The sequence below is a fragment of the Eptatretus burgeri genome, chromosome 15, assembly GCF_056783735.1.
Source record: "Eptatretus burgeri isolate ZD-2024b chromosome 15, Ebu_testis_v1, whole genome shotgun sequence".
Taxonomy (NCBI): Eukaryota; Metazoa; Chordata; class Myxini; order Myxiniformes; family Myxinidae; genus Eptatretus; species Eptatretus burgeri.
In genome coordinates, this window is record NC_140975.1 from 41,148,864 (window position 1) to 41,167,591 (window position 18,728).

The window sequence follows — 18,728 nt, forward strand, 5'->3', positions numbered from 1 at the left end:
CAACGTGTGACGGACAATATTAGAGACGTGACCACCGGGGATTTAAAAGGACACCCCGTCCTCAAAAAAACACCCCCCATTTAACCATGTACATTGTGATGGAGGCTCGTCTCATGGGGCGAACATAACAAAAGGCACACTTCTCAAATAATAGAGCATTTCCATGTGCAAGTCGTGCCGAGAGCTCGTGCGATCGTTTGGGGTGTTCGCTTGGCCAGCATCCCGTGAGCGGTGCACACACACTCAGAGGTACGTCGTGGTGAATGCTCCGTCACCGGCACTGCTAGTGGGTGGGAACTTTTATTTATTGGAAGGGACCGCGTTATTTACGAGGCGTTAACGCTGCTTTGGTTGAAAACGTCTATGGTTATGGGAACTCTTTTCGCAGGCTCACACGTATAATGGAAGCTTATCCCCCCACTGCTGCTTCTGGGCTTAAAGCAGGAGCGTGGATAGGTGCAACATGCGCTTACATCCCGCGAAGCTCCAAAGCATCCCGGAGGCAACGTAGGATAAGCGGATTCCAGGCGTGGCTTGGCACGTCGTGGTCGGGGTATCACATCTTTGCAATCCGAGCATGAATCGTGGACTCTGATGTTTGGGTAAATATGAAATATCGTTTTGAAAATTCATTCGATTCGCACGTCAAAGCGACGTGGATGTTTGATGTGAGCATTGCAGTGATATCTCTGATTGATGTTACCATCGCAGGGGGTTAACTTATCTTTGGCATTCACCATAAGATCTATATACCTTCGAGAGATTGACGTGCGGTATTCAGTTTCATCTTCCTTGATTGTTTCTGGCTGGTTATCCGAGCGGGTCGCGTCCTGTCGTTTTGACCTGATGGGATCCAACCACACGCGCAGCCCGAGCAGCCTATGCCAGGATAAAACACATTAGGGCAGAAAGTGTTCAGCTTTTGTTCATGTTAACACCTGTGATTAGTTCCCGTTCTCAGCAACACCCCCTCTAATCATAGTATGCTTGGGTCGACATTCGTGAAATAACATTCCTGTGTAGTTAACGACTTTCAATCAAGAATAGCCAAACGAGACGAGGAGTCTCTGGTCCACAATGATAGGATATTTTGGATGATGTCGTTTTCAAAGCTTTCTATCAAGTCGAAGTAGCTGGAATGTCAAGCATGAGATATGGCTGAGAATATCCAGTTGGCATCTGGGTTGAGGTCACCTGCTAATTTTACAACAGGTACGCCACATGCGAGAGTTGCAGCATGAGCTCCAGTGTCTGGGATTGTTTTCACGATTATAGGATTGTCACACGTGGGCTTTCCCGATGAAGTATGAAAACAGATATTTATACCTGTGATTAATTTTAGGGTCCACGTTTTCCACGAGCTTCTCATTGGCAAAATAGTTATGGAGCTGTCTGCAAAGTACAGAAGAGGTTGGCTATAGAAGCAAAGAAGAAGAAAATGAAGCAGCTGCTATAACTTGATCACCCGCCAGAATAATGCCAACCTGCAGGCGAACCTTTTCATTTTGAAATTTGAAATGTAATTTATCGTTTGCTACCCAGTTTATAACCTGCGAACCTGCTTATTTGTCTCTCATTTGCCATAGTCAATCCAAAGTTACAGACACGAACCTGGAAATTTCTCAATATTCTCAGAAGTAATCACAATCACGTGTGCAATTGTTTTGTTGAGGATTTATTGAGCTGCTTCAAAAAAAATGTAACATTGCATATGAAAAAGATAAAGACAAAGAAGAACAATCGGCATATCTTTAGCTGGGTGTCGTGGCGTGCGCCTGTAATCCAGCTACTCGGGGGTTGGGGTTGGGGAAATCGCTTGAGGATGGAAACCCTGCGTTGTGCCGCGCTAATAGACGGCACAGCCCAGCTGATATGGTGGCAACCAACTTTGATTGTCAGGTCAGGCCAGATCAGATTTGTGCATTTCTACGGGTATCATGTAACACTCGTACTAACATGTACATGGTCGATTGGTGTGGAGGGTGTATGGACATGGTCACCCACCAGGATTATACACAAAACCTGCCAAAGGGTGCAGGAGCTCCTTGTGAGCCAATGGCCATCCATATCTGGCGCCAACTGGGTCTCCGGACGTCCTCCTGCAGTTGGTTATCTTCCCTAAGAGGTTGGTGGCAGGATTTGCACTCTGGCCACCACAAAACACCACTCCACAAAACACACTGTGGTGTGTGCCAGGGTGGTGCTGAGGTGTCGTCCACCAGATGGCGGTCTCTTTGAGTTAACCTGAGGCAGTCCCTTCGGGTGGGTGCCTGGAATGTCCTATCCATATGAAATGGGGATGGGCCATGCATCTGCAGGATGGCCAGACAGAGGCCCCTGGAGTACAGACAGAAAAGTGGACGCAGCAACTCGCTGTGGTGCATGCTCCCCATGTATGTATGTATGTATGTATGTATGTATGTACTATAATGGAGCAAACGTCAATGCCACCAAACCCCAACATTGCCATGTGGTGGAAATAGCACCACCTTCGGTGGTAGCCGGTATTACAAATCATCTTCCTTTATTTTATGATGAGCAGGGGTACCTGACATTGCACGGTGCTGTTCTCATCCTGTTGGCATTTTGAAGAAATCGAATTTAGATTTTTTTTTTCTCCATGTATTTGTAGAGGCCTAAATCACTTTCTTGCACTCACCAAATAATGGAGTCGGGGATCATTTAATATTACCTTTCACATCGCTACAAAGGCTTAAGCACTACAGAGCAATTTTAATAAAGAAATCCAACTTTTATATTCTTACAAATTTTCAATTTTTTATTTCGACTAAAACACTCCCTGGCACTCACTGATGAACCTCTGAAAGTTTGACGAAGATCCGTTTGGCCATCTCAGAGAAAAATGGCGACACAGACGCACAGACAGACAGACGTCTCGCTTATAGTGTAGAAGACGATACGGAGTATGACATGTTGAGATCAATAAAACTTATTTCAAAAATGACAATTAAGTTAAATTTTCAAATGCAGCTTGTGGCTGCTGGTTGCATCATTGCTGGGGGTGCGGCCATTCCACTGATGCAGTGCCCCTGTTTCCAGTAAGCTGATACTCATTTTGCCGACTTCGGGAGAATGACAAAAATGATAAAGGGCATTTCCAAGACTGTGCTGCAGCACATTGCCCACCTAAGGTAGGGCAAGAAGGGTACTCCTGGTGTATAAAGTCATGAAAAGGACATCAATAAAGACAAAGAATTACCGACAGCTTTGGTTGTGTTTTGTGCTCCCATCCGTGTACTTTGTTCTAGATTCCATGTTCAAATCCCAATTACAGAATTCCTTCTTTAAATGCATGCACTGAGGCTCATTGAAGAACAGAATGATGGGGTAATGGATTAACAGACAAAATATGGGAGAGATTATGGGGTTGCAGTGGGCAGTGGACTTTAAATCCTGTAGGGAAGATCTTGAGGCTCACGAAGATAGTCGTGCAGGTGATAACGAAAAGGGTATGAAAGAGTGGAGGTGAGCATTTCGCTGCTGAGACATGTGGAGGATAACAAGGAAAGGGTCACTAGCAGAATCTGTAACTCTTGCCATAGTCTCTTAGACCATTCCAAATGATTTCTGATTGACAGACCATTCCAAATGTAAAGATATCCTCAAAGACCACACTTAACAAAGCCACTGAGCTTGGGGCAAGTGCAGCCACTTTCTGGGATACTCTGGGTACCAGCAACATCACAACAATGGCGTCGCTTTTCTCACCACACTCAGCAGGACAATTCCTAAGAATCAATTTCCTCCTCCCCATGGATGTCAAACGATTGAGATTGTCTATGCTCCATCCTTTCAAATGCTCAACATCAAACAAGGAAGCAGCACGTATGGTTTTTAAAGTCTTTGGTATGACACGGCGGTGGTTTGAACTGCCAACACCCCAGACTTGGAGCAGACGCTCTCAACATCACTCCACTGAGTCGGGTTTCAACAATCATTGCACTGGCAAAGCTGATTCACTCTTTAAAATTTAACACATTGTTACATAATGCATGCAAGACCTTTTTGTCTCTTTTACCAGCAGATCAAGTTCATCCAAGAGAGGTAGTCCTCAAATACCCGGCGTACGGTACCAATTTCAAATCGAAATTCAGGTCATGATCATGTCACTGATTTGGCATCCATCTCATACGAGCAAGCACAAGTGATAAAAATACTGTAATACTGCTCGGGGCCAACGAGAAGGAAATGAACTAAGTCGGTTCGAACAGGGGGGTAAAATGGAAATAAATAAAAAAATTAAAAAATGGTGAATTTCGCAAAAGTCCAGTTAGCCCCGAGTCAAGGGCGATCGATAACAATCACACTCCATTCTACGAGGGCCGCCCGGCCAACACAACCCTTTTGCTTACCATTGGGAGTTGCATCTTCCAGTCTGGCTAAAGCAGCAGTGAATGCATAACCTATGATTATCCTTGACAAATCCCAAACATAATGTTTAGTTTCCGGTTTTCGATATTATGGCTCCCCTCGTACGACTCCACATGCCCTTCTCACCCCCATGATAAACCTGTTTCGTGTGCATACATTAAAATAAGTTATTTTTCTCTCTCTCTCTCTCTCTCTCTCTCTCTCTCTCTCTCTCTCTCTCTCTCTCTCTCTCTCTCTCTCTGAGGTACCATACTCTTCGCAGAGTGTCGGTGCCACTGACGAAGTTTCCCGAACAAGGGTTACATTGGGTGGTTTGCTATTGCCTCCCAACAGTTGCTTTGTGATTTGTTACCTTGCAGTTGCCTTCCAACAGTTGTCTCGCAATTCCCAGCAGTTGCATTGTAATTTCCAGCAGCAGTTGCCTTGTAATTCCCAACAGCAGTTGCCTTCTAATTCCCAGCTGGAGTTGCTTTGCAATTCCCAACAGCAGTTGCCTTGTAATTGCCAGCTGGAGTTGCCTTGTAATTCCCAGCAGCAGTTGCCTTGTAATTCCCAACAGCAGTTGCCTTGAAATTCCCAACAGCAGTTGCCTTCTAATACCCAGCAGCAGTTGCCCTGTAATTCCCAGCAGCAGTTGCTTTGTAATTCCCAACAGCAGTTGCCTTGTAATTCCCAGCAGCAGTTGCCTTGTAATTCCCAACAGCAGTTGCCTTGTAATTCCCAGCTGGAGTTGCCTTGTAATTCCCAGCAACAGTTGCCTTGTAATTCCCATAGCAGGTGCCTTGTAATTCGTCGCAGTTGCCTTGTAATTCCTCACAGTTGCCTTGTCATTCCTCACAGTTGCCTTGTCATTCCTCACAGTTGCCTTGTCATTCCTCACAGTTGCCTTGTCATTCCTCACAGTTGCCTTGTAATTCCTCGCAATTGCCTTGCAATTCCCACAACAGTTGCCTTGTATTTCCCAGCAGTTACCTTGCAATTCCCACAGCAGTTACCTTGCAATTCCCATAGCAGTTGCCTTGTAATTCCCAGCAGCAGTTGTGCTGTAATTTCCAGAAATTGCCCCATAATTCCCAGCAGTTGCCTTGTAATGCCCAGCAGTTGCCTTGTAATTCCCACAGCAGTTGCCTTCTAATTCCCAGAAATTGCCTCATAATTCCCAGCAGCTGTTGCCCTGTAATTCCCAGTAGCAGTTGCCTTGTAATTCACAGCAGCAATGACCTTGAAATTCCCAGTAGCAGTTGCCTTGTAATTTTCAGCAGCAGTTGCCTCTAATTCCCAGAAATTGCCCCATAATTCCCAGCTGTTGCCCTGCAATTCCCAGTAGCAGTTGCCTTGTAATTCCCAGAAATTTCCCCATAATTCCCAGCAATTGCCTTGTAATTCCCATAGCAGTTGCCTTGTAATTCCCAGCAGCAGTTGTGCTGTAATTCCCAGAAATTGCCCCATAATTCCCAGCAGTTGCCTTGTAATGCCCAGCAGTTGCCTTGTAATTCCCATAGCAGTTGCCTTGTAATTCCCTGCAGCAGTTGTGCTGTAATTCCCAGAAATTGCCTCATAATTCCCAGCAGCTGTTGCCCTGTAATTCCCAGTAGCAGTTGCCTTGTAATTCCCAGCAGCAATGACCTTGAAATTCCCAGTAGCAGTTGCCTTGTAATTTTCAGCAGTTGCCTTGCGATTTGTTCATGGTGGTGGCGTTATCTTTCCTGTTCTTCGTGAAGGATACCATGGGATATTTAACATCCACCAACGAATTCCAGCAGACGGAATGCCAATTTAGCATCCATTCAAGGAACAGCACACACATTGATGAATCACACTACTTCTGAAACATCAGGATAACACTTTGTCGCTGGGTCGGGATTCAAACCCAGGCGAGACAGCGTAGAGGCGAGTGTCTGTACCTCTAGGTCATCCTGTGAGCCCCTATGTCAATGTTATAACACAAACCTCGATTGTAATTCTTTATTTCCCTGAAAAAGCACCTTTTTGGAGTGGAATTGTCACAGGTCCACAAGTAGGGAAATCCGTTTAATCCCCGAGGGAAGAGGGGGGAGGGGTGACACGGTGGGGGGGGGGGGGGGTTGAGGAAGGGAGGTGGGGGGGGGGAGGAAAAGAGTGGAGAAAAGAAAAGAGACGTGAATAATGAGATGTATGTGAGAGTGAGAGAGAAGGAAAGAGAAAGAGAGTAGTCCTTCCTACATCCCGATAAACATGCTGTCCAAGGGAATGCACAAGATTTCAGGAGACGACTATACATTTGGAACAATTCGTGGAGGAGGAGAGAGAGGAGAGAGAGAGGGAGAGAGGGAGAGAGGGAGAGAGGGAGAGAGGGAGAGAGGGAGAGAGGGAGAGAGATGTATTTAAGGAAGGAACCACAAACTGCAACCATAAAGAAAGATTTTGCAGTAAAGTGTAATCGTAAATGGGTAAGATTTATTTGGCCAAGGCGTCAACCACAACGAGTTCACAAACCCGTGCGGATAACACAACCGAACGCATCGTTTCCACGTGTGCCGAGTGCAGACTCTCAGCGGAGGTTCGAACATTTGGGGAAGGAAAGGAAAGCAGACGAGATAGCCGGCTTAATATCACTCAAAGGACGGAGTGCTCCGTGATGCAACACTGTGCCCAAGAGACCAACCCTTTTTGATCCGATTTGCTCTATTCGGCTTGTTTAACTGGAAAACCTCCACCCTCAATGGGAAAATGGTGCCAGGTGCAGACGAGCAGCTGTTTCACACATCATGACCCACTCAGCACGAACGGTTTGAAATGATGAAAACAAAGGTGGAACGGTTTGTCTTTAAATATTTGTGCAGGGTCAAGCTGACAAATGAAACAAAAAAAAAGAGGGATGCAGTGGGTGTGAAGCTGAACTATATTCCCATGCAGCTCCAGTCTTGACACGACGTCATTACGTGATCCTACACCTGGTTCATGTGCCTGACGTTACCAGACACCAGGGGATACAGACAGGTGTAAATGTCTCCGGTTTTCTTCAAGATCCCTGCGTAGGTGGAACTTTTCAGCCCCCATTAAACACCAGGACTGGCCAATTAGCAGCTCGTTAAATAGCTAGCTTATGACTTGGTTTTGAGGCTGGCCTTAGTTGATGTTTAATTGGGCAAATGGTCGAGGTTACGATGTCATTTTGACAAACAACAAACCTTAAGGAGCAAACTGAAGAAATCACTGCATTCACCTAAATTGGGAGAAATAATCAGTGTATTTGCATAACTCTTGCCTATAATGTGTGTCAACCATGCCAAGGTGCTCAGGGGCCATGGAGGTATGGATATGCAAAATGGTGGAATTTTAAATCTCCCAATGCCCTCTTCAGTACACCCCTTTTATCATTATATTACTTATTTCCACCCTAGTTTCCCTTTTCTCCAACACATGAAGTCGCATTGTAACCTCCGCCAGGAAAGGTTGTTTTCACCCACGTTTTGTCTGCCTGTCATGTGAGCACGATATCTCAAAAGGTTAGGGATGGATTGGGACGAAACTTGGGAGATGGGTTGCGTGTATGACAAGGAAGAATTGATTCAGATTTGGTGAAGATCCGAATCCGGATAAGATAATTTTTTGATTTTTTTACAAAAGTGATTCTTCACCATTGAGAGATCGGGCCAAAATGACACACCGCAGGATATCTCAAAAGGTTAGGGATGGATTGGGATGAAACTTGGGAGATGGGTTGCGTGTATGAAAAGGAAGAATTGATTCAGATTTGGTGAAGATCCGAATCCGGATAAGATAATTTTTTGATTTTTTTTAAAAAAGTGATTCTTCACCATTGAGAGATCGGGCCAAAATGACACACCACAGGATATCTCAAAAGGTTAGGGATGGATTGGGATGAAACTTGGGAGATGGGTTGCGTGTATGAAAAGGAAGAATTGATTCAGATTTGGTGAAGATCCGAATCCGGATAAGATAATTTTTTGATTTTTTTTAAAAAAGTGATTCTTCGCCATTGAGAGATCGGGCCAAAATGACACACCACAGGATATCTCAAAAGGTTAGGGATGGATTGGGATGAAACTTGGGAGATGGGTTGCGTGTATGAAAAGGAAGAATTGATTCAGATTTGGTGAAGATCCGAATCCGGATAAGATAATTTTTTGATTTTTTTTTAAAAGTGATTCTTCACCATTGAGAGATCGGGCCAAAACGATATACAGCAGGATGTCTCAAAAGATTAGGGATGGATTGGGACGAAACTTGGGAGACGGGTTGCGTGTATGACAAGGAAGAATTGATTCAGATTTGGTGAAGATCCGAATCTGGATAAGATAATTTTTTGATTTTTTTAAAAAAGTGATTCTTCACCATTGAGAGATCGGGCCAAAATGATACACAGCAGGATATCTCAAAAAGTTGTGGATGAGTTACGACGAAACTTGGTGGACGAGTTGGTTCGTGACAAGAACAAGCCGATTCGATGTTGGTTCAGGTGGGGTACCGAGATCAGGCCTATCAGTGGGGTACAAAACATTAACTGCTCTCTATCAGTAGAGGTATGCGCTCCACCCAGTGCCATTGAATTATGACGTCATCACTAACTTTCTTACCAGAATACTTTTGCATTGAACCTTGATTGACAGAATGGATGATCAGGTAACAAAGGATTGTATTTCCTTGGAAAAGCAATTCCGACAGCCTTAACTCAATCATTCTTTCTTACATTTGAAAAGTGTCTTGGTTTCCAAGGAGACACTTGTGCATGTAGAATGTTAGGGTCGTTTTCCACACATCCAGTTCAAACTTAACAGTCACAAGAGCAGACAACAGATTCTCTCGATTTGGAAAAACGGTGTCAATGTACACAGTGACAGCTCAATTTTCTTCCTCTGACGAATGTAACTAATGGGAAACACCTGAGATTCTTGAGATCGCAGTAATTTGATTTTCTAATAGAAAATACCACCCGTCACTTTGCTGACATGAATAGAGAGAGAGAGAGAGAGAGAGAGAGAGAGAGAGAGAGAGAGAGAGAGAGAGAGAGAGAGAGAGAGAGAGAGAGAGAGAGAGAGAGAGAGAGAGAGAGAGAGAGAGAGAGAGAGAGAGAGAGAGAGAGAGAGATAGATAGATAGATAGATAGATAGATAGATAGATAGATATATATATATATATATATATATATATATATATATATATATATATATATATATATATATATATATATATATATATATATATATATATATATATACACACAACGAGATACAACAAATGGATAGAGGGAAGGGATGGATGGAAGGAGGGAAGGGATGGATGGAGGGAAGGAATGCATAGAGGGAAGCAATGGATAGAGGGAAGGGAAGGATAGAGGGAATGAATGGATAGAGGGAAGGAATGGATGGTTGGAGGTAAGGGAAGGATGGGATGGATGAATATCAGGGAAGGGATGGAGCGATGAATGGGATGGAAAGTGAATTCACAGCAAGTTCTACAGTTGTTCATGAACACAAGATGCTCCAATGTTACAGAGTGAACATCTCATGTACAGAATGAATGATGAGTGAATGAATGAGTTCTCACCTGTTATTCCTTTGTCTACCATTACATTCCCTGCAGCATCTGCAATGAGCTTGCGTTTTGGAAACAACTCTCCCCTAATAACCACTAAAGTACTCCAACAGGAGGGTGTTTCTCCGAGCGTCTCCGAGTGGTGCTCAGTATGACCGCTCCAAGGTGAAGGTTACATTTTAAACTTTTGTCAGATTTAACGAAGCCAACAGAACACACGTTTACAAATGTACTTAGTATACATTATCACCTAACATTGTCTTGAATGTCAACCGGGCGCAGTGGCGTGCGCCTGTAATCCGGCTACTCGGAGGCTTGGGTTGGAGGATTGCTTGAGGACAGGAGCTCTGCGCTGGGCCGCGCTATGAGAGGATGTAGGGCAGCCCGGAATCATGGCGAAACCCAATCCTTATCCCTGTGTCGTAAGAGGCAGCCAGGGTTGCATCAGGAAGGGCATCTGGCGTAACACCTGTGCCAAATCAGGATGCGGATCATAATGGATGATCTGCTGTGGCGACTCCTAACGGGAGCAGCCGAAAGACGAACAACAAAACATTGTCTTGAATGTCAATTTGTAATTTCATTTTCAAAAACGAGATAAAAAAAGTCATTTACACTGCCGTCTACTGGCTCGCCATGCCTTACAACCATCGGTTTGGTCCACCCATCAATCCATCCATCCTATCCATCCATTCCTTCTTTCCATCCATCCGTTGATAAGAAACGGCAGGTTTGGCACCGCATGACACCACGGGGCACAAGTGCACAAGACAGGCAGGTGGGACCTGAACTTTGCATGTCGATTGATGTATTTTTGATTGTGTTTAGCAGAGGGAGAGTGCGAGTACTTTTGGCATGTATCTCCATGGCTTGCAAACGAACATCCAAGCAGCTTGTAGAGCGCTCGCAGAGTGGCTTAAACGCTCAAGCAAGCTCTCCAACAAAACAGTTGATAAGGAATGGCAGGCTTGGCAATCAATTAGCAATCACCAATCGGTCATATTAAACACCAACCAGAGATGCCTGGAGTGTTAAACAATGTGCGAATTAGACAAATGAACACAATTTTTTTTTTTTTGCAGTCAGAACTACTCCTGAGGTCAATTCTGCAGTCTAAATTTTGAAATTCGGCTCATGTTGATATATTCTAGAGCTATCGCATATGCGGAAATGAGATAGAGCAATGAACACGGGCGTCTCCAGGCGTTTATAAGCATTACAATGTATCCAGTGATTCATAGGTATGAAGAACAATGATATGAATGAGGAAAGCAAAAAAAGTTTTTTTTGAGCACTTTATCATGAAGAAAGCATTTCAGGCTGTTCCAAGTCAAGGCATTGTTGAGCAGGCAAAAAAAAACCCCAAAAAATTGGCAAATTAAGACCCCAGTGAGGTGGAGCGGGCTGACAAAGGGGTTGACCGAGGATTAAACCTTGATGAAGGGTAATTAAATTAGGCCGTTAATTATGTTCAAATGGGATGTTTTAATGAACCCAAACACCCAATTTTCAATCATGCACTCCCTTGGAGTTCCCTTAGTATGCATGCAAAGTTTCAGGCTGTTAAGTTTCATGGTTTTGGAGTTTTAGAGGGGACATACACTGATGGACTAACTGCCTGACTGACTGACTGACTGACACGCACTGACATTTATTATAACCTCAGCCAGCGAAGGTGAAGGAGGTTGTGTTTTCACCCCTCTCCGTCTGTTACTTGCAAAATCGAAGATTTTTCAAGTATATTGGTCAGTCAATTTTGTTATTCTGTCTGTCTGTTTTGTCTGTCTGTCTGTGTGTTTGTCTGCCTGTCTGTTTATCACCTACATGTCACAATTTTAAATCAATATTCATGAAACTTCACCACATGGTCGAGTTTGCCATAAGGAAGAAGCTTATCTTTGAGGTTAAACAAAGACCAAAGGTCAACAACTAAGGTGGGATTTCTAAAATCCTCAATTTTCATCCCATTGACTTGAAATTTGAAGAGGATTTGCATATCAGGTCATTGAATTCAACCACCAATTACTTTTGAGGTCAACATAAGCCAAAAGGACAACATAGGCCGAGTTTCTAAAAGTGTAAATTTTCATCTGATTGACTTAAGATTGGAAGAGGAGTTGCACATTTGATCATTAAATTCAACCACCAATTATTGTTGAGGTCAAATTTGTTTTATGGATTTTGCAAGTATCGTGCTCGGCACAACGTCTTCATGTTACTTGCAAGATTGAAGATTGTCAGTCAATATTATTCTGTCTGTTTGTCTGTCAATCGCCTACAGGTCACTATTTAAAACTGATCTTCACAAAATTTCACCAAGTTCTAGAGGTTGTCTCAACTGAGAAGACTATTGATTTTGAGATCAAAGGTCATCTTGAGGTCAAACTTCTAAAATCGTCATTTTTCTTCTTATTGCCTTGAAAGTTGAACAATATTTACCTCGTCCTTCACTGAATTGGGAAAGTAACGATTTTTGAGGTCAAAACATCAAAGGTCAACTCAACTTCAAAAATTCTTCAAATTTCATATGAAAAATTGTCATTTTTTATATGATTAAGCTGAAAATTAAGCAGCAATTGAATCGTGCATCACTGACATTGGAAACCAACTATTTGAGGTCAAAAGGTCAAGGGTCAACTCAAGGTCAAACTTCTAAAATCATCAATTTCAATCTGAAAAATAATCAATTTTTATCTGTTTGACCTGAACTTTGATTAAGATTGTCGATTTTAAATCTTAACGAAATGGACAATTGGATGTATCCATGGCAACCTTTGGAGAGCGGGAGGGGGTGGATTGTGCAAATATCGTGCTCTGCACGACATCTTTTTCTTGTTTGTTTGTCCGTTTGTCTGTCTATGTGCAGGATATCGCAAAACGTTGTGGACGAATTGGGGTAAACTTTGCTGGGCTGTTTGGGTGTATGACAAGGACGAACTGATTAGATTTTGATGAAGATACGGATCCAACTACTAGAATTTTACAAGTGATTCTTCATTTTTGAGCGATAGGGCCAAAAATGATATATAGCACGATATCTCAAAAAGTTGTGGATGGATTCGGACGAAACTTCGTGGACAGGTTGGGTGTGTGACAAGGAAGAATTGATTCAATTTTGCTAAAGATCCAAATTCGGAACCGGATACAATAAGTTTTTAATTTTTTAAAAGTGATTCTTGACCATTGAGAGATAGGGCCGAAAACGATATGGAGCACAATATTTCAAAAAGTTGTAGACAAGTTATGACAAAACAAAGGGAATGAGTTGTTTAGGTAACAACAACAAGCCGATTCGATTTTGGTTCGGGTCCGGATGCAGATCCGGTCTATCAGTGGGATACAAAACGTAAACTGTTCAGCCTGGCGGAGGTTTGTGCTCTACCGAGTACCATTCTAGTTTGTTACTTCAACAAGTAAGTTTGTAAGCCACAACGTTATCATTCTGTAACCTCACCATACCTTCATAATACCGAGTTTTAAAAATACCAAGACAACGACATCTTCAGCTTCCTTGTTCAAACGTTCCACCATCTCTACCACTACTGTTCATGCTCAGTGTTCATGTTCATGCTGACTCTACAAACATGATATCTGTCATACAAAATGAAAAGACACCATGCTTTCCCCAAAACAATTAAGTTGAGCGGTTTTGAACTTGAACCTGAAACTCATCGCTGATTGGTGAATCTGTCAATTAGTCTGCCAGTTAATGAATCATTGGGCCAACCAGTGGAGCAGCCAACCAACTGGTCCGTCAGATGGCTAGCCAATTAACCTGCCAGCCAACTAATCATTCAACCAACCAAGCAGACGGCCACCCAATGAGGAAGGCAAACATTCATCGAGCTGTCCACCCGACCAACTACAAAGCTAACCGAGACCCCATCGAATTCACTCAATCATGCTGCGACTCGGACCCATCTCCCTTCATGGTTCCACCAAACTCGTCCCGCACAGAGAAGCTCACGGTGCGTTTAATTAAATTCCATTCACTCTGAAAATAATGTGCGATTAAGATATACGGTGTTAATCGGGGGCGATGCTCCCCTTGCAGTGGTAATAAGTCTTTGATGAGATATTTGGGCGCGTTTAGGCCGTTATGGCACATTTTCCTCGGGTGGTCTCGCTGGGATTCAGGTTCAGGCATGAGAAAATATATCGGTCACCGCATCACGGGACCATCCAAGGGGTCACGTTTCCTTGAAACATGTATCAGTATTTAAAGTTTGACTTCTGGGTTACATTTTCAAGGCTCTTTCCTCTGATGGATGATCTTATATACAGTGTTATATATATTGTTGCGGATTCGTGCCCGCCGGCGTGCGAGCGGCCACGTAACTCGAATCGCGGCACGTCGCCCACCGGACGGACAATCCCGTCGTGACCCTCTCGGACTAACGCCGAGAACTAGTCACGGGTGGGCCTTTCGGCCTCACCACGATCGTGCCAATCGGCCCCCCGCGTGGGATAGGGTTGCTCGCCAAATTCGACCAACCTAAGTACCCACACGGAGTGTAGACCGGGCGATCGCACCTCGCTGCAGGTCGACTTCGGACACGGGCCACTTTAAGCGACCCGTTCCGTACTATCGGGATAACCGAGCGGTGTTATCGTCAACCTCGATGGTTCGATTATTTATTGGGCGTATTTAGCCCACGACCAACCCTTTACGTGAAGTAAGACGGAGATTCAATAAAGGAAAAGACGAAGCGAAACGGGAAAAACAGTTCAACATAAAGCACATTTATTCCGCGGCAAACGGAAAGCACACATATACAATTACACCAAAAGCAAATGTAAAAGTAGAAGAAGCACAACAATTCTGCACAAAAAGCAAATGTAACAATGCAGATCTACTACCGACTACCGAGCACACGGCAACACTTATACAGTTTTACTTCACAGACGGCGCCGACAACACATATACTCAAAGCAAAAGAAAAAGGGACCACCCTCAACGATGAGGGGGGCAGACGGGCCTGGGGCCGAGACCGCGTCGAGCCTACCCATCTGGTGATGAGCCGCAAAATGGCGGTGGCGCCCCGACTCCGCGGGCCTCGCTGGCACTGCCTGGAATGGGGTGGGAACGGGGCCCCCTTCTCACACTATCTCAGCGCGGGGGGAAACAGGAGGGGGTTGTTGATGCTCGGGGGAATGAGGATATCTCGCTGGCTTGGGCCCCGCGACGAGCGTCTCCACCGCGAACTCGGTCGCGTTACCGGCCTCCCCTCTCCGCAGCTCCCCGACTCTGACACGAGCGCCCTCTCGACTGCCTTCGCCGCCGCCACAACTCTCCAACTCTCCACTCTTCTCAACTCCGTCCAACTGCGTCCAACTGCTTTCCTCTTCTCAGAAACTCTCAACTCTTTCCAACTCAACTACTGCCTTTTCGGCGAGCGAACGCGGCCCTTTATAGACCCCGGGGCTTCGCTCCTTCAGCTTCGACCCTTCACCTCTGGCTGGCTCCCCATTGGACAGAGGAAAAGTGGGCGTGAATGATTTTTGATCCGCGAATCTGCATATAGCGATTATACTCCGACGCACCTGGAGGCGGAGCCAAATCGTCCCACGCTCGCTGATAGGACGGAACAGAAGTGGGCGTGAATCGTTTTTGATCCGATTTCTCGGAAAGGCTGGTGTTTTTGCACCCGCTGCTCAGTGCGCGCCCTGTACGAGTCCAGAAACGGTGCCCACAAGCGGTGCGGGAATGGCGGTGATGCGATGGTTGCGAGAGCGAGATGTGACGGCAAGGGTCGTGGCTGTTGTTGTGAAGCGGCGTTGCGGTTGGTGGTTGTTGTGTGATGGCTGTTGAGACTGGTTGGTGGTGGTTGTGGTGGTAGTAATGGCGGCTGGTCCAAAATAAAGATAGTAAAAGAAAAACGGCTATCTAAAAGGGTCGCAGCCCGAATGAATGACATTTATTCCCTCTAAACAACGGGTTTGGGCCTAACTACACATATACTTACAGAGATATCTCACCTACGGGACCTGAATGGTGGTTTGCGAATTTCGTCAACCACAACACTACCCCCTCCCCTTTTTACAGACTCGTCCCGAGTCGTCAAATTTTCATGTGCCATCATGTGTAGTTTTCCCCTAGTACATTTTACCTACGGATCCCTGAGTGCGACTTTCATGGTATTCGTGTCCCCAAAATAAATAACCTGAGTAACTACCTAAACAAACCCACTCACACGGACGACTTAAATAAAATTGCCGGCGCTAGGACAGACATGCCGGGGGCGCACTCATATTTACAGTACATCTTAACCTTAACTTACAAATTTTACACTAAACCATGGCCCAGGATCAATGGTCTCTGCAAAAAGAAAGCAGTTAGCAGGGAGCCAGGCTGCTCGCATGCAGTCTCTGGCTCAAACAACGCAGGTGACAGGGAACATGGCCGGCTGCTCACACTCAGTCCAAGGCCTTCCCTTTTGAACTGAACGCAGTGAACCACAACGGTGCATGGGCTGCACAAACGCAGTCTCCGTGCCAGCTAAAGTGGCACACGCAATGAACACAACGAATGGATGGATGAATGGATGGACGCAAACACGGTGCACGGGCCGCCACTGCAGGCCCGTGTTGTAGCTGCCAACAGGGCAGTTCTCGCAGCTTGCAAACTGTTGCTTTCTGATCCTGGCGCACATGGCAATGAACAGGGGGGGGGGGGGCAAAGCAAAAATTGAACGGGGCTGGTGAACAGGGGCAGTGGGCATGGCATGGCAAAGGTGATCAGGCAAACACAGCCTGCAGAACCAGGCCGCTGCAGGCAAACACAGCCGGCAGATGAACTGGCCGGCACAGGCCTTGAAGCACAGCAGCTGCAGACAATCCGACCGGCACAGGCCTTGCAGCACAGTAGCTGCAGACAATCCGACCGGCACAGGCCTTGCAGCACAGCAGCTGCAGACGATCCAGCCGGCACAGGCCTTGCAGCAAAACAACAGCTGCCGATGAAGTGGGCCGGCCTTTGCCTTGCAGCAACGCAGCCAGCAGATGAAGCTGGCCAGCCTTTGCCGTTCAGTGGAGGTTGGTGGAGGGAGTGCGGTGGTGCTGGCCACTCGGAAGGCGGGCTCGGACCTACCTACCTGTCTCCTTCCCACCTATCGCCTTTGCCTGTCACTGTACATACCCACTCCCTTAATTTGTCAAACCCCAATTTAGCCCCAACTTATTTTCTTTTATTTTTTTACTTCCCCACTAGAAATCGTTCCCTAACCCCCCTGTACTGTCCTTGTTCGGCTAACCTATCCTGTCACCTAGCCTACTCCCAACCCCTACGTTCCCTTCCCGGAGGGGAACAAGGGAGAGCTAGCGTCCTGTGTCGAGGCCCAACGAAGCCTCAGAATGGCCTCCCCAGACTTCAGCGATCTAACCCAAAGTGGGTCCAGCGGCCCACAACGAGAGCGAGGGGATGGATGGTGCGGAGGGGTACACTTCCTATCTACCCTAACCATTTAACTGTTAAACTACACCGGGGCTTTCAACAAGTGCCTCGCGCTTAAGCTATTGGTTCTAACAACCCAGATTCCCGTTGCCTGTGTTGGTGTCCTCACAATTTCGGGCCTCGCCCCCCAATTTTCTCTCCGTGCCCTCACACGGTCTCATGGCTGGGACGCGTGGCTCCCCTTGGCAGGCACGACCCTCTGCCGAATCTCCCGCTATGGCACCCCCGGGCACTACACTGCCTCCGAGCCTACCAGCTCCCTAAACACCGGGGAGTGCCCCCCATGGCACCTCCCCTGAAACGCACACGTCGCAGGCTGGCTTCCCAGGCCCCTTTCCGAGGGTCACCCGTGCCCACAACACTGCCCACACGGCTAATGGCGCCCCGGGCCCCCGCACCAAGCAGGCGCACCCGTGCCCACTACGCTATCCCGGCCCCCCATGGGCCCTTGGCCTACCACGGCCGACTAGCCTGGTGCCCGGGGTACCCACTCAGCGATACTCACCTTTCGCAGCCACGCTCCCAGCCCGTCAACAGGGCTCCTGCACCCCTCCAAACGGGTTTCGAGCCTACTTTCCCACCAACAACAAAACGACCTCCATTTTGTAAATTTGACTAACCCAGCTAACTCACTCTACACTGACCCCGGGGTCCCTTGGGCGGGAGTCACTCCTCCCCCCAATCACTCATCACACCATGCAGTCCCCATTCGCTCCATTCACACAGACTCGCTGGCCTCACCCACTCACCAAGTACACGTTTCCACTTCTCACCAACTCTTCAACACACACACCACTGAACTCTGCCATCCTTCTAACTACCTCCCCTAACTAACTCGTGCTCCCACGTCGTCCCTTAAACTAGTAGCACGTTCCTTTTAACACTACGTAGCTAAGCTACGTCCCCTCTACACATTCACAAGTCTGTCACTGTTCTCAAATGTCCCAAAAATTATTTACCCAACCTACATCTGGCTGCAATCCGTCTAACTAATCCATTCCACGGGCCCCATGAGGACTTACCCCTGCCCCATGGAGCCGGTCTAACTAAGCTAACCCTTCCCCCTAACTAGTTTCCTCCTGTGCCCTGGTAAGGGGGTCTTCCACCCCTTGCCCGGGAATCCTGTGCACCCGAAAGTGAGGCTTGCTTTTTTTTTTTTTTTTTTTTACATGCGCAGCACCAGCGCGGCAACTCACAGCTCGCGCACTTTGCACCTGCCCATGACGTCATGCAGCTGCACGTGTACCTCGTCCCTCCTTGGACGGTACCATCCGGCAGGGATACCCCTCCTGCCGGATTCCAACCCCGCGTGCAGCCATGACGTCACCGTGCGCATAAAAAAAAC

At 46.3% G+C, this 18,728-nt stretch overlaps 1 long non-coding RNA gene across 1 annotated transcript in view; it reads left to right on the forward strand.

Annotated features, from left to right (window-relative positions):
* The first annotated feature begins 360 nt into the window (after positions 1–360).
* Positions 361–18,728, forward strand: part of LOC147012029 (uncharacterized) — a 184,173-nt gene continuing 165,805 nt past the window's right edge. The window contains exon 1 of the long non-coding RNA XR_015051762.1: positions 361–602. This is a non-coding gene — a long non-coding RNA (uncharacterized LOC147012029). The remainder of the gene's footprint in view (positions 603–18,728) is intronic.